The following is an 11,848-nucleotide window of genomic DNA, read 5'->3' on the forward strand; positions in this document are numbered from 1 at the left end:
TATGCCACTATTTCAGCTTTTTCTTCGTCCAAGTCATCCTCCTAAATTCAGTAGTGAGAGTGGCTTCCAAAGGGTCCTTGATAGCATCCTGCAGATAGTTACGTGCAAGCGAATCAAAAGCATCAATTCTAAAACAACTATCAGAATGCAGTGTGTGCTTAATTGCATTAAAGACATAAAAAGTAATCTCCTCTTCCCGCACTCTCAATCTCAATTTCCCTTCTTGCACATTTATTAGGGCCTTGCCAGTTGCAAGGAATGGCCTCCCCAATATCAATGGCATTTCCATGTCCTCCTCCACGTCAAGTACAACAAAGTCTGCAGGAAAATTAAATTTGTCCACTTTCACTAGCACATCCTCAATCACTCTTCGTGGATACTTGACAGATCTATCAGCTAGTTGTAAAGACATTCTCGTTGGCTTAGGTTCTCCCAATCCCAGTTTCCTAAACACAGACAAAGGCATGAGGTTAATATTTACACCAAGATCACATAATGCTTTATGAAAAAAAACATCACCAATCATGCAAGGAATAGAAAAACTCCCTGGATCTTTAAGTTTCGGTGGGATCTTTTTTTGTACCAAAGCAGAGCAATTTTCAGTAAGATTTACCTTCATGCGATCCTCCAAATTTCTTATGTTTGCTAAGATGTCCTTCAGAAACTTAGCATAACTAGGCATTTGCATCAACGCATCGGTAAAAGGAATATTGATATGTAATTTTTTAAATACCTCAAGAAACTTACCGAATTGTGCATCAAGTTTTGCCTTTTTTTAATGCTGCAGGGAAAGAAGGAGGTATAACAATTTTTGATTGTGCAGTGGGTGTTAGTGTAGAGTTAGAAGACTTACCTTTGGATGTCTTAGTCTGTTCATCCGATACTTGATTTTTTTCCTTTTCTCTAGACTCTAAAATTTTCCCACTCTTCAACTCGATGGCCTTCACTTGCTCTTTTGGATTGGTCTCCGTGTTACTTAGCAAGGTGCCCGGCTCTCTACTTGCTATCTTCTTTGCTAACTTCCCAATCTGATTCTCTAGCCCCTTTATTGATGCATCTTGGTTTTGGATTCTAGTTTCGGTAGATGAGATGAACTTAGACATCATCTGTTCCAAATTGAACTTTTCTTCTCTAGGAAGGTCAGATCTGTACATCGGTTGTTTTCCATACGGTTGTCCTCCTTGTTGTCGATTCTGACTGTTTTGACCACCCAATGAGAAGTTGGGATGTTGCCTCCATCCAGGATTATATGTGTTCGAATAGGGATCATTCCTTGGATGGTTTTGGAGTCCCACTTGATTCACTGGTGCCTCTTCTTGCACATAGAAAGGATTTCCATCTTGACAGTCCTTCGCAAAGTGTTCACCTCCACACTTATCACAGAATATCTCTTGGAGACGCATAGCTGTGCAAACCATATTCAAGCTGCTCAATTTCTTGTTCAAGACATCAAGTTGCGCAGTAATAGCAGAAAGGTCAGTTACCTGGTGAACTCCTGCACTCCTCCGCTGGTTGTTTCTTTCAGATTGAGGGTGACAGCTGCTAGCAGCCATTCCCTCCAACAGCTCATATCCTTCTTCAGCAAAGTCTTCCTCAATAGGTTTCCACAAGCAGCAGTCTTCCTCAATAGGTTTCCACAAGCAGCAACATCTATCATAGTACGATTAGGAGTTAGCAAGCCATAATAAAAGGTTTGAACGACTAACCCAAGTGGAAATTCGTGATGTGGGCATCTCCGTAATAGATCTTTGAAACGCTCCCATGCCTCATATAAAGACTCCTGCTCGAATTGAGCAAATGTGGTGATGTCTGCCCGCAGCTTCATGGTCTTCAATGGAGGAAAGTATTTAATGAGAAACGCTTTCGCCATGTCCTTCCATGTGGTGATCGAACCTACAGGAAAACAATTTAACCATGCTTTAGATTTGTCACGTAAGGTGAAAGGGAATAAATGTAATCTAACAGCATCATCAGAAACTCCATTAAATTTAAAAGTGTCGTAAATTTCAAGAAAATCTACGATGTGCGTGTTTGGGTCATCTAACGCAGATCCCCCAAACCGGACTGTATTCTGGATCATCTGAGTTATAGCTGGCTTGATTTCGAATTGGTTTGCCACCACAATAGGCCTCGCAATGCTGGGGCGTGCACCATCCAAAGAAGGCTGGGCATACTCTAGCATCGGTATGTGGCGTGGCACCTCAACATGTCTATTGTCATGGTGTTCCTCCTCATGCTCACGCTCGAGCCTCTCCATCAGTTCTTTAAGCCTCTGCTGATGTCTTCTCCTGTGGAAAGTTCTTTCGATTTTAGGATCAAACTGCTCAAGTTCCACGTCAAGTGACTTTGGCATGCACTGGAAAAGATATCTGGAATAGAATATCGAGTGTTAGCTCAAGAAAAATAAAACAATGCTAAATAAAATAACTAAAAATAAAATTGTAAATTAACAGTTCCCGGCAACGGCGCAAAAAACTTGATCGAGCAAAACTTTCACTGTGTAATCCTCAATAAAAATATGGTTTTGTATGCTCGAAAATTAATCGCAAGTGCACGATGTCAAATTATAATATAATGTAGGAGAGTACGAGTATCATTCCACTGTATTTTACAATTATTTATTTCCAGTTATAAAATCTATAGCAACGAAATTTGAATGGTTGTTTATGACTACTAAAATTAAATAAAAACTTAGTGAATAAATTCAAGAATTTAAATGATGAAATATAAACTCTAGACCACTTAAATAAATTTCAATGAGAAATGAATTTGTTGAGAATTTCGGTTCACCTACCCCTCGTTAATTAACTAATTCGTTCGACAGTGATCTACGCCTCCGACAGGATTTCCTATTCAATTGAACACGCCCTCTCAAGCTATGCCAACCTAATTATATTCAGTGAAGTAATTAAATTTCTTTAATTATTTATCAAGATTGAATCGCATATCGATCTATGAAATCCCCTACTTTTCGACCTTTAGGACTATAACTATCGGCGCATATCCAATTTCATATGTCTATGTAAATTGTAGATCCACGGATTATACTACTCGTTCCTATCACAAGCTATTCTCTCGAACTCACTCGCAATATAAAAAAGTTGTTAAAGTTAGTTACGCTCTAACAACACGATAAAACAATAGTATAATCAAGAATAAATCACAAATCAACACATTATTTAATCAAATCAAAGTTCGGGATAGGATCCCCTTAAATCTCAACAAATATATAAAATTAGCTACTCAAATTCATAGTAAAAATAGACAAAAAAGTGTTTAAACGATAAATTCTAAATAAAAAATATTAGACGATATGAGATATGCGAAGAACGGTTCCAGTAAATCTTCAAATTTTCAACTCCAAGAAATTGCTCCAAGCTTTTCTCCCTTTTTAGACTCCTTGGCTGCTGAATAATTTTTGAATAATATCCTCCAAATCGTCCAATTCCTTCCATATCATCCATATCCAGAAGTAAGGGTAGAAATCGGCCAAGAAATCTTTCCAAAATTAGGTGGTGTTCGGGCGGTATAAAATTACCGCTCAAGCGCCACACCCTCTGTAATCCTGCTTGGGAAGTCCAGCCTCTCGCGCTCGTGCGGTAAGATTTCACCGCCCAAGCGCCGACTCTTCTGTATGTTAACTCGTCGGAAGATACTTCTCGCGCCCGAGCGGTAGAATATTACCGCCCGAGCGCCACACTTTCTGGAAATTAACTCAGAAATTCACATCTCGCGCCCCGGCAGTAAAATATTACCGCTCGGGCGCCAACCTTTCTGCCCATAATCTTTTTGGCTTGCACATTTTCTTCACGCACAAGTGAGGCATGATCATAGGCATATTCTTTACTCTAAAACGAACAAAATATAAATGAAATTTACGCATGCACAATGCAAACACACATAAAACTAATGCAATAAAACACGTAAAAACCACACCTAGCAAATACTCCTTACCTCCAAAGCTTTCCACTTCCATAGGACCCATAAGATCCATCTGTAGAAATTCAAGACAACGTGTTGTCCCAAAGTTGGGCAGCATGTGATGTGACACGCGAGTTTGCTTACCTTTTTGACAATCGCCACAAACATATGGTATATCAGATGAAAGATTAAGCTTACCTCGTACTGCATCGTACTTACATAAATTCTTCAGCGTTTTGAAATTCACATGTCCAAGTTTTTTATGCCATAGGTCGAGTTCACTAACTTGTGCATGTTTCCATGAAAGTTCTTCAACTATTTGGTAGCAGTTGTCCGAAGACTTTGTACCTGTCATAATGCACAAGTTAGTTTTATCAAAAGATTCACAAATATGTTTATCAAATTTGAAATGCAAATTATCATCACACAATTGGCTTATGCTTATTAAATTTGAATTTAATCCTTCAACATGAAGCACATTGTGGGGATTTGGTAGTCCTTCGACATTCAATGTTCTCTTTCCAACAATCCTTCCTTTAGCTCCCCCTCCATAGGTTACTTTACCGCCTTTTTTATCAACATAATCGATGAGATGTTCTCGTGATCCTGTCATATGGCGTGAGCTTCCACTATCAAAGTACCAGTGACATGTAGTGTTAGTATTTAAAGATGTATAAACAACATTACAGTGAGTTTTTAACTTTGGTACCCAAATTTGTCTTACTGTAGGTCGACGGTTGGAGGTGTTGCGGTAAGTGTTGGGCAACATTCGAGGGAACATCCGATTCGCCTTTGAATTTATCCAATCTTCACTGAGTTTAAAACAGTAGGGCCTGATATGTCCAAGATTAAAGCAGTAATGACACACATACCTGCGTTTTCTTTGCTTCGAAACATGTGCAGTAGGTTGTATTTTTGGTGGAGGACTTTTGCTCAAAAATTTGGATTGTGAATGTTTAGAAGAATCAATTTTTCCTTTCACAAAGATGGTTGATTTAGATGATTCACCAATTTCAAAGATGTTGTCTTTGAAACCTAACCCTTTCTTTTCATCTCTTCTCATCAAAAGTATGGATTCAAACTTAGATGGCTCGAATTGAACTTGGTTAGTGTCTCAGTTGTCTTCTGAAGCTCATCCTTGGTCTTTCATAGTTCCAAGTCCTTTTTGCTTAGGATTACTTCAAGTTTGGCAATCACAGCTTTCAGTTCAGTGTTCTACTTCATGAGAGTTGAGTTAAGCTTATTTCGTTTTGTCCAATCAGCATACAACTCTTCATAAAGCTTCTGTACACTCTCAAGAGTGATTTCTTCATCATCAGCTTTCAGCTCATCATCCTCGCTTGAGTTTCCAGAAGTTTTAGATTTTAGACACCCTGATTTTGCGCACGTATTGCATCCAGGAGTGGCAACACCTAGGGAAACACCTAAACGTTTCACCTGCAACCAACGTCTTTCTACCAAAGTGCAGTCAAGGAGGTGTGATTGTTTTCTTCATTGGATTCCTCCTCATCAGATTCTTCATCGCTTAAAGAAACATTGTACCCTTTATTCTTGCGAGTTCTATTTGCACATTCATTGGCATAATGTCTGAATCCATTGCATTCTATGCATTGTACATAATCATACCTTTTTGGATTAAGCTGGCCCTTACCTTCATTTCTTGTTCGAAACTGGCCTTCAACAGGAAGCTTCTCTGCTCTTTCAGGAGCTGGTAGACTAGGAAACTTTGATGGTTGTTCAGCCTTCTTCTTATCTCTGATTCTCTTCAAATAATCCCCGAATTTCTTTGTAACGTAGGAAATAGAATCCTCACAAAGGTCCGATTCATTTACCTCTTGGGATAGTTGAAGAAGATCATTATACGAGTCATTAGAACTTGGAATGCAATAGTCTTGCCCTTGTCCTTTTTCTGCATGTCCATTTTCATTTCAAATGTACGAAGTGAACTTATCAAATCTTCCAAAGCCATCTGAGTCGTGTCCTTAGCCTCATCTATTGCACAAATTTTGACGTTTAATCTTTCGGGCAAAGAACGGATAACCTTGCTAACTAATCGTTCATTAGAGATGGGGTCCCCAAGACTGAATGCCTCATTAGCAATTACTCATAGGCGACGATCATAATCCAGTTTTTGGGTGCAAAATTGTACTTGCTTGGTAGAGCGATCGAACTGTGGTGCTTGTGTTGCTGTGCGGTTTAAAATATTTGAGTTGCACCATTACCACTAGCTATAGCTTTTGGCAAAGCGGTAAGCACTCGGTCCTATAATTGATATTGTTGGAAACTTAATTCCGGTGTGTGAAAAAAGATAAACCAACTAAACTAAGCAAATGAATCCAGCTATCTGATCGACGCAACTGAAATATAACTGAACAGATGTTTTCTCTATCAAGCTGCTGTTTCAGCTGAACATCTCTTCAGTCATTCTCGTCAACTGACTCTTTACCAGCTGATCTCTCAGCTGTACACGTCATCAGTTGAAAACGACAACCGACAAATAGTACAACTACCTGCAACTAGTAGTGGAACGCCGCATTTCAGAATGAGCAGTGTACGACTGTCAGAGTATATCGACGTGGAAATCAACGGTTAGAATATTCAATTATCCTTTAGTGTTACCGTTGAGAGAGAAGCCTATAAATAATCGAAGGTAGCAGCCGAAGACAATACGACTGATTTCAGCTATTACATTCTACTTGCTGTTACGCTGCTAAAATATCTACTCACATTCAGAAGCTAAAAGCTCACGTTTACTAGTTATATCAGTAGCATTCAAGGCTACATTCTCGAGCTTAAATAGCACTTTGTAATCTTTGATAGTTTTTCTAAGTTGTGCTAAGATCAGTTACCATCTGTAAAAGTGTTATATACTAAGAGTTTCAGTTGTGACAAAGTGATAAGTCTAAACTGAAGTGGGTCAGTATAATATCTTGTATTTTATCAAAGTCTTTTAGTGGATATCCTATCTTGGTGATAGAAGGGGTGACGTAGGAGTTATTCAAGTTTCCGAACATCCAGAAACAAATTGTGTTATCTTTACTTCAGTCGTTACTTTTCAGTTAGATACTCTATCTTTCAGTCAGTTTATTTTCCGCAACTGATTCATTGAGTTTACCTGATTGTCATTGACCGACGAGATACCTAGTATCGGTTTGTAACAAAACTGAACTCATTATTGATGGGGCACCTCATCGTATAGAAAAGCCCAGAGAAGAATGGACCACAGAGGATAAAAGAAAATCCAACTTGGATAATGTGGCAAAGGACATACTATACAACACGTTGATAAAGTAACTTTCAGCAAAATCAAAATGTGCAAGACAACCAAAGAGATTTGGGAGAAGCTGATCCATCTTTGCGAAGGGAACGAACAAACCAAAGAAAACAAACTTTCTGTTACTGTTCAGAAGTTTGACAATATCAAAAAGAGAGTTGGTGAAACGATGCAAGATTATGGTGAAAGAACCAGCTGCATCATCAATGAATTAAATGCACTTGGAAAAAAGTACACAAACAAAGAAGTTGCATTGAAGATAATCAGAGGTCTTCCTAAGGAGTGGGACGTGAAGACCATGGCAATGAGGGAATCCAAGGATCTGAACAAAGTTAAGCTTCATGCTCTATTTGCTGATTTGAAAGCCTACGAGTTTGAGCTGCAAACTCGAGAAGGAGAATCTTCTACTCCAACTGCCACGACTGCCTTAGCAGATGTTAGAACAGAACTAACTTGTTCAGTTGAAAAAGCTGCTGATCAACTAAGAAATAATGTCATGTCATTGTTTATCAAAAAGTTTGGAAGATTTATGAGGAAAAATCAAGGAAACTTTCAAAATAAATATCAAAGAAGCAATTCCAAGGAAGGATCAAACGCTTGCTACAACTGTGGCAAACCAGGTCACTTCATTGCTGACTGTACCATGTTAGAGTAGGTGCACGTCGAGCCAAGTGTTGGCCGAGTGTTCACAACGAAACTCTATGTATAAACGATATTTATTTTAATAATATTTGAATTTATTGTTTTGGCACTTTTTTATCTGTATACCCATGCTAGTTGCATAGATAAAGCCCTTGAATATACAAATAGTAGAAAGAATATGAGATGCTCATATGATGAGTATCATGAAACTCATATTTGTAATACTGTATATTCTAAACGGTTCCTAGTCGATTCAGCCGCCACTAAGAAGGATGTAGGCTGCTAGAGCTCGAGACTAGTATCTGCGATGTGAGTACCATGTTTCATTGGTAGGGGACATTGTGATGTCCGAGCATGCAGATAGGTGCTCCTGGTAGAGTGCACTGAACAACCCTTTATAAAGGACTTTCCAAGTGGTTCTCACTTATCGAGTGGAAACATCCTAGTTTATGGTTGTACACCATTAGTCCTTATGACCCGGGACAACATTGAGACTCTATATGCTAGCGTTTCACTTTGACTTGTTTACCGACTCTCATGGGGTCATCAGGTTGCAAGGTTGGGTGTTATGTCGAAACATATAGGAGTCGATGCATTGTAGTCGGGGATTCACCGCTTACCTACGGGTATGGATATCCTATGTGTTTTCATGTATATGTAGTTTGAAATCTCTGATCAGAGTATGGTGGTAATTATGAAAGGGGTTTCATAGATTACACCATCGATGCAACTACGACATGACACATAGTATCGATTCATTGACAACTCTCGATATACCAATGGTTGTCGAATCGGTCGGGATATATGAGTTGAAGGGACCGTACTGTACGCTAACCATAATTGAATGGTTCTTGCAGGCACTATCATTTGATACCTAGGGGATCATGAAAGCGAAGCTGCTAGGCGTTTAACATGATTGGTTGGGTACTATCAGACTTGAGTTCTGACGTTCTTATTATCAAGGAGTTGATAAATAAGAATGGAGCAATTGGGGTATGCTCATATAAGGACATGTTTAGTCCGAATCACATGGAGATGTGAACCCACGGCTAGTTGTATCAGTGAACCATTGAAGGCCACACAAGTACTTGCTTTCTAGATCCCGTTGAGAAGTAAAATAGTTCAATGTGTTGAACGGCTTATAAATGAGTTTATAAGCGTAAAGAAAAATAGAAGTATGACTTCTATGAGAGAAATGTAAATTTTAATTTATGAATGTGTTCCTAAATTAAAAGTTGACCAAGTGAATAATAAATTTGAAAATTGTGATTTTCATAAACATTATTATAGACTAAATTAAATTAATTCAAGTGTTGAATTAATTAAACAATAGTGGACCTAGTAGAGTCCAAATAATTAAATTAATTCAAGTGTTGAATTAATTAAATTATATTGAGTCTTGTGGAGCTCAATTTAAATAAATTATTTAACTAGTGGACTTGAGTAAATTCAAATAATGTTTAATTAGTCTCAAATATGTTTGAGATAATTAAATTTAGTCCATGGTTTTTAATTTGTTAAAAACCATATAATATATGCATGCATGGGAGGTGAAGGGTTTGGAGACAACTTTTTGTGTCTCCAAGGCTTGGCATGCAAAAGTTGGTCTCTACTTTTTCACAAACCAAGACAACTCATTTACACTTCCCTCCCACAAGCAATGGCCGAAATTTGAAGTTGTTCTCTCCTCCAAGTTTTTCTCTCTTTTCTTCTTCAAGTGTTGAGGAAGAAATAATCTTCTCCTTGAAAAATCCTCTTGATTTTCTAGTGCAAATTAAGAGGGGATTTACCAAACAAGTGGTGGGCCTAATTTTGAAGGAAGGAGGAGGCTTGTAGATCTTCTTGTCATTCAAGAGCTTTGTTGTTTAACAACAAAGTTGGAGCCACAATCAATCTTTTAAAGATTGATATGTATATCTCTCAAACACCCTATGTATGACATGTGTTTGTTTTTGTATTTTCTACATGAAATGTGGGGTGGCCGAAAATTACATGCAAAATTTCGATTTTTTAAACTTTTGTTGCGCTTCCGGTCACTGTAACCAATCCCCTTTCAAGTGGTATCCGAGCTAAGGTTACGATTTTGTGTAGCAATTACGAGATACTATGTTGAGATCGATTTCTAACCGCATGAGTGTATTTTTGCAACCAAAAACCGAGGCTTATTGTGGGGAATTTCAGGCAGCATGTTGCTGCCCGTTTCGGGCAGCTCGGGCTGGCTGCCCGAACAGCCCCATTGAAAATTAAAAAAAAAATTTCCGGAATCCGGCGACGGCGATGACGACTAGGGTTTCCAAAAGTGTTTTGGAATATCAAAGTGTCATGGGCCTTGAGTTGTTGGGCAATTGGATGGCTAACATATTTGTGAATTTTAAATGGGCCAAAATGTATTTGGGCCCTTAAGTTTAAAATTACAAAAGTTGTAAATTTTTCTCATAAAATAAATAATTGAAGTTGGACTTTAATTATTTACAGTAAATTGTGATTTACAAGAAATTCGGTTATAAATAAATTAATTTGAAAGTAGACAAAGGTGTTTGTATACTATGTTAATTTAGTTTATAATCGTGTCGGTTAGTGATTGGATCAAGATATATAATATTGGATCAATTAATTATTGTGATAATTAATTGATGGTGTATGATATGTGATATTATGCATGAAGGATGATCAATAGCCCAAGCCCAATTTGCTAGGTGTATGCTAGGATATTTTGTGTTGAATGATTGTAATAATTATCAATTTATAAAGTGGGCTTGGTTTATGGCCCGTTCCCTCCCCATGAGATGTATCCCTATTTGCCATGGATATTATTTGTAAATATTAGTATAGTGGATGATCAAGATTGGAAGATGGTGGCCATGATGATTATGAAGATCGAAGACATGTAAATATTGGAAGCTAATGTAATAGTTGCATTTGCATCCCATGCATTTCCCTAGGATTGGACCTAGGCCCGTGTTTAGCTCACACGAGCCATTAGTATTGGGGCGATTGATCATCCTTGTTTTGTTTACTGTTTATAATATATGCATGATATGTTATAAATAATGAGTATGTGCGTTATTATTATGATAATAACAAAGTTGCATGAATCCGGCAAACATACGATCAAACATGACGAGCTTTTAAATAAAATTAATGATGAGACCTTTCAAAATTAAAAACCCTCATTTTGAATAAGATTCAAAATTAATATCAAGCCCGAAAAGGGGAATTATAAATTTGTTTATAATTTCCATGTCTTCCATCGACAATGGGTGCATGATGAACGCTACCCTGTACTCGGGGCTCGGCTCATATTATTGGCGGGCCCTGGGTGCCGGAAAGCTGTGACATCCATTGACATGGTGATGTGAACTACGTGGAACTCCCATGATTTCGGCTCATATTATTGAGGGAACTCATGGCGACCGTCCATTAAGGTTCAATATCGATGGGTTAGGCTTGACACGTAAAGATGAACGACGTCATATTATTGGGTCCTAATCAAACGTGAGACAAAAGTTTACGTAAGGGTTGCATTGTGATGCAATTGGAAGCTACCTTTTAGGAATTGTGATTGGCTGATATTATTCGGGATCATAATTCGCTAATTGGACCTTACGTACCTACTGAGGAAAGGACTTTCCCATTTTCACTAGAGGGTAGTGGAAATGTAAAAACAGTGGGAGCGAAAATTTATAAAGTAAAAGTCCATACTTTATATCTTACTAAATATTTTAAAATAGTCATTAACATTTATCTGTTTTACTTTTCAGTACAAAATTTGACAATGTCATCAATTCGCAATCCGCTTTCTGCCATACTCGAAAAACATGTGTTAACCGGACCTAACTATCTCACTTGGCTAAGAAATCTGAAAATCGTCCTAAATTCGGAAAAGATAGCATATACACTGACTGAGTCGCCCCCTGCTGAGGCTCCGACTAGCTGCACTCCTGAGGAATTGCAGACCTACAAGGATTGGTGTGACCATGACTTGAAGGCTAGGTGTTATATGCAGGCTTC

General features: G+C 38.1%; 1 non-coding gene across 1 annotated transcript; it reads left to right on the forward strand.

Annotated features, from left to right (window-relative positions):
* The first annotated feature begins 1,715 nt into the window (after positions 1–1,715).
* Positions 1,716–1,821, forward strand: LOC140837526 (small nucleolar RNA R71). Its single transcript, XR_012119357.1, has one exon. It is a non-coding gene; the product is annotated as a small nucleolar RNA R71 (small nucleolar RNA).
* Positions 1,822–11,848: the final 10,027 nt, after the last annotated feature.

The sequence above is a fragment of the Primulina eburnea genome, chromosome 7 (genome assembly GCF_022965805.1).
Source record: "Primulina eburnea isolate SZY01 chromosome 7, ASM2296580v1, whole genome shotgun sequence".
In the NCBI taxonomy this organism is placed as follows: domain Eukaryota; kingdom Viridiplantae; phylum Streptophyta; class Magnoliopsida; order Lamiales; family Gesneriaceae; genus Primulina; species Primulina eburnea.